Source organism: Montipora capricornis, chromosome 7, assembly GCF_036669925.1.
Source record: "Montipora capricornis isolate CH-2021 chromosome 7, ASM3666992v2, whole genome shotgun sequence".
Classification (NCBI taxonomy): Eukaryota; Metazoa; Cnidaria; class Anthozoa; order Scleractinia; family Acroporidae; genus Montipora; species Montipora capricornis.
Window position 1 is genome coordinate 42,909,042 of NC_090889.1, and position 5,000 is coordinate 42,914,041.

A 5,000-nucleotide genomic window follows, 5' to 3' on the forward strand; every position below is an offset into this window, starting at 1 on the left:
TAAAATAGTTGACAAGTTTTTAACTTCACAATATCAGGAAATTTAATTAGGCCAAGATTAACATAATGGGGAGTAATATGCTCACGAAGTGGTACCTCATTGATGATTCTTAAAGCTTTGTTTTGCAGCTTTACCACTTGAGATATGGCAGCTTCGTAGTTATTACCCCACACATTAAATCATCCTTAACCCTTTCACCCCTCTGGGGTTCCCCATTGACGAGTAAAATCATCTGGCGTTAGACAGAGTAAAGTCTATGAGTCTCAGTGGCCCTTACAGGAGTGAAAGGGTTAATGGGGACATAGTTTTTGAGTGAACCTAGCTGTTATTACCCTTTTATTCCTGTGGGGTTCCCCATTAACGATTAAAATCGTCTGGCGTTAGACAGAGTAAAATCTATGAGTCTCAGTGGCCCTTACAGGAGTGAAAAGGTTAATGGGGACATAGTTTTTGAGTGAACCTAGCTGTTATTAACCCTTTCACTCCTGTGGGGTTCCCCATTGACAAGTAAAATCGTCTGGCGTTAGACAGAGTAAAATCTATGAGTCTCAGTGGCCCTTACAGGAGTGAAAGGGTTAATGGGGACATAGTTTTTGAGTGAACCTAGCTGTTATTAACCCTTTCATTCCTGTGGGGTTCCCCATTGACGAGTAAAATCGTCTGGCGTTAGACAGAGTAAAATCTATGAGTCTCAGTGGCCCTTACAAGAGTGAAAGGGTTAATGGAGTTTTTCAGGTCATTCCGGATGTAGCATCTGTTTTACTATGAAACACTTAATTTTATTTTACATTTTCACTGCTTTCTTTCTCGAAGACCATCGCGCACAAAAATAAAACATTAAACAGTTTATTGTCCTTCTATCATAGCTGCTTTTTTATAAGAACGATCAGGCGAGAGAGTCAGAGTCAGGCGACAGAGTCAGCTAAGAACATTTTTGTTTTGCTCATCTGTTTGGTTTCCGTAAGAACTATAAATAAAGGTAAATAAATGTAAAACTGTAGTCTAACATGACCATTTACTCGAATACTAAGGTACGTTTTTTAACATGATATACTAAAAAACAACTCAGTTTATAGTCAAGCTTATAGAAGAATTGTGGTTAAGCGCTAATGCAGAAATTAAGAATGGTTTCCTGCTAGCAGGTCTCTTTTCTTCTGCGTTCGCTGGGCTGACGCAAGGCAAAAAGAAAAGAAATCTCTGCTAGCGGGGAATTAGAGCAGAAGCTTGCAACTTGCGCTGTTTTTCAGTCTTCTGGTTCATTTTGGCTTCTTTGATGCTAGCCTCCCCGCAGACGTCCTTTGGGAACGAACCGCAAAGGTTATCTGCGGGGAGGCGACCTTGATGCTTCTTTTATCCCTTTATGTACACTTCATTGCAGCTTCGTGAAATACAAATGGGAAAAGCTGTCAGGCTGAACGGAATGGTCAAAAATCCGTTCAATATGAGTATTCCGATTGAAAAAAAGGCATTTGGCGTCTACGAAAGGATCTCGCGCGTCGTATATCTCCTTGCATGGTCTCTCATCCAGATACAAACCCTACCCGACAAAGTTTAACTTTTGCGAACCTTCTCACAAAGGAAGAGCAGCAAATCAAGCGGTTTGCTTACATATTGACCTCTTTCATGCTGATCTTGTTGATTCACAAATCTTTCTCATGAATAGTACAACACTTCGCGCTTCAATTCGCTGTGAAAAACACATTTAACTTAACTCGGAAATGATCAACATGCTCGATGTCAATGTTATGTATTTCCTTCAATCTTTCTGGGTTCCTAATTTTACGAGTAACCACATGTCCTCTAAGGGGACTATTTAATGTTGTATCGTTTCCTTAGAAACGATGCGTGGTTATCTTTACCACAAATTGGGAGTGTACTCAAGGGCAAAGTATATATAGCTTCAATCAGTCACATGAATAATAGTACTCCGCACTTCTTAAGGACGGTGCCTTTTTTTGTTATTCCGCACACTTTGTGCGCATCTCGAGATACTCAGGTTTCCGGTGATGCTTACTAATACAGGGATATTTTTGCACAGGTCAAAACTAACTGGAAAAAGTAGGTCTTAGTAAGTACTCTAGGTATCCAAAAAGGAAACTGGGGTAGCCTAGCATTTTTGACAGATAATTAAGTTTCAATTTGAGAAAGGACGCCATGCATTGTTTGTATTTTAGATCTTTAATTTTTTACAAATATTATTCATGAATTATCTTTGGAAAACGCTTGGTTACCCTCAATTTTCTTTTTGGATTTCAATAACACTTGTTAAGATCTACATTTCCAGCATAATCATAAGCCGGGGCAAAAATATCTTTGAATTAGGGCGCTTTCCTTTTGTCAGAACTGGCCGGCCAGACCAGTCAGTTTGCAAGGAAAATGCAACACTTTGAAGGAACACTTGGAAGATGATCCCTCGTATTCTTCTGGAGGAGTATATATCATCCTCGAAGTGAGTTAATTTGAAAGCGTTGTAGAGGTAGTCCTTCCTTTTGCCCAGTCTGGCCGGTCAGTTCTGTCAAAAGGAAAGCGTCCTTAGTAAACACCATCTCTAAAACCATCTCAAGAAGTATATGCTCGTATCCTCAAACTATTTTTCCCTTTCTTTTCTCGAGTGGGGTCCGGAAGGGGGTCCACTTTGGGGTCCACGTCTTGTAAGACCAGAAGCACATGACCTTGAAGCGTGCAATTTTGTATTTTTTTCCTTGGAACAAAGCTGGGGATTTTAGGATACCAATACAAAAATGAGATCGAAATTGCACGCGCGAGAAAATGCACGGGCTGGGTTACATCCAAATAAGGAAATTTTTAAACTCAAAATAATTCAGCTCTGAAAAATCTGCCTACAATTCCACGCACGAACCGACCATTACTGACTATCTGCCATCCTCTCGGCAGCATTTCAACCATTTAGGTAGACTAATGGACTATAATGTTCGTCCTATCTATCGACGTCGCGATGAGAAATTCCTAACGGATACGTCCATTTTTATCCTTTGAACATATTTTTATGTGTTTCTCAGATTTATGATTTCCATTTGATTACTGTCCGAGGTCTGGTGTCGAAACACACCTACGAATCGCACTACGATCGCGATTATTTGGTTCATTTAAGCTTCTACGTTGTTAATTAAGACAATTTTTTTCTATAACAATAACAAATAACAAACGGGACTCAAAAAAGGAGGCCGCGCAAATACCGTAAGAGATATTGACCTGTAAGAGAAATAAAGAACCCTTTCTCCAAAATCTCGAAACATTGCGTCGGGTAAAATGTGTGGACCTAGAATGACTAATCACGTGCTGTACTTAGCTTAAATACACCAGTCACTACCCGTAATCCCGGCCCTCACAAACACCTACTGCAACTGAAGCCCTACCGCTCTAGTGACGTAGAAGTATTCAATTTCAGGCTTTTTTGTTACCACGCAATCGCCATTAAGTTTATTTTGGACGTTTCGGCCGCAGACCGACGATTGGAGAAAAGCCAAAACTAGAAGACAAAGTTGCGGCTTGAAAATGTGTGACTGCAAGAGGCTAGCGACCCAAAGACTTGGAAATGGAAAGCCTGAAAACTTAACTTAACTGTAAACTCATTAAAGATTAAAGATTAAAGGTCTGTAAACCATGCAACTGATCAAAGCCAAATCGACAGTAATGAGCTCTCTCCACCTCGAGATTTTGATGCTCTCTTTATGGAACTAGTATAGGTGGAAAACCTAACTAACATAAACGACAGAGAAACCACACGCCTGAACCGAAGCATCTGAATGAACAAATCTGGATCGTCTGGTGTCGAAACACACCTACGAATCGCACTACGATCGCGATTATTAGGTTCATTTAAGCTTCTACGTTGTTAATTAAGACAATTTTTTTCTGTGGGTTTTTTGTGGATTCAAGTCGAGATGCATTTTATCATCATCCGAGACCTATCGTCTGGTTATTACACTAATGAGTCGACCACTATATCGACCGTTTGGTGCATTTAAGCTTCTATACTGTAACCATAGTCTTTCCGGCTCCAAATCTTAGCAATTGAAAAACAGTAACAGCGACATGGCTGGATCTTGTGACACATAGGCCTTCCCAGGGGAAGGGGGGTGGTCCTTTTTCCCCTGTTCTCTTTAAAAATTTGCTCATGTTCCCTTGTTCGATATTCCCGAAATTACTTCCAAACTTGTTCTCAGCTTTTTGATCCCTAAAATGTTCCCTTGTTCCCTGATATTTTGCCTTTGTTCCCGTTTTTTAGTTGAAGCTAGCCATGTTTCCTTGTTCTCTAAAACCCATGGGAGACCCTCATATGTCTCGATTGACTAATTTAGCTCAAAAGGTAAGATACTAAATGTCCGCCTGCATCGCAGACCTGTGAAAACTTCATTTTTTGTTAATGGTCTTGATGAATGAAATAACAAAGGATATGCCCACGAAACGAAGATGCTTTTCACAATGGAAACAAATCAATAATATTGTTATTTATTAACCTAAAGACATGTTTTCACCCTCCATCTTGAGGCTCCCCTATTAATCCTAACTTTTAGCAAGAGAATATTAATATGATCCCCGTGAAGCGTGATAATTTATCTCAAATCTCTCCTTAGGGTTTAGGGTTAGGGTTATTTCAGCTTCACCACTTCCGTCGTAACATTACAAGCGTGATTTGGAGAACAGCAACAACTATTGGCGAACATAAATTGAAATAAACATGTTTCAGCAAGTAAAGGATATGTAATAAACAAACTAGTGGCATTGCCCGGTGCGAAAAACCAAAAACCCTGTGGGAAAAATGAGAACGTATTCCCCGAACCAAAGGCAGTGCCGCAAACACTTCGGGGTTTAAAGATATGTAATAGCGTAACAGTCGAACTCAATGTATAAAATTAAAAACAAAAATGACAATTAACTACAATTTAGGCCTAGAATGGCTCAGCACTTGAGCACCTGTGTAACGTTGCAAACATGACTGTAAGCACTCATTTGGCGATATTAACCTCTAAAACATG

General features: G+C 39.9%; 1 protein-coding gene across 1 annotated transcript in view; it reads right to left on the bottom strand.

Annotated features, from left to right (window-relative positions):
- Nucleotides 1–4,518, bottom strand: part of LOC138057989 (uncharacterized) — a 31,990-nt gene extending 27,472 nt beyond the window's left edge. Inside the window, exon 1 of the mRNA XM_068903890.1 lies at nt 4,482–4,518. The gene's annotated coding sequence lies outside the window, so the exon portion shown is untranslated. The remainder of the gene's footprint in view (nt 1–4,481) is intronic.
- Nucleotides 4,519–5,000: the final 482 nt, after the last annotated feature.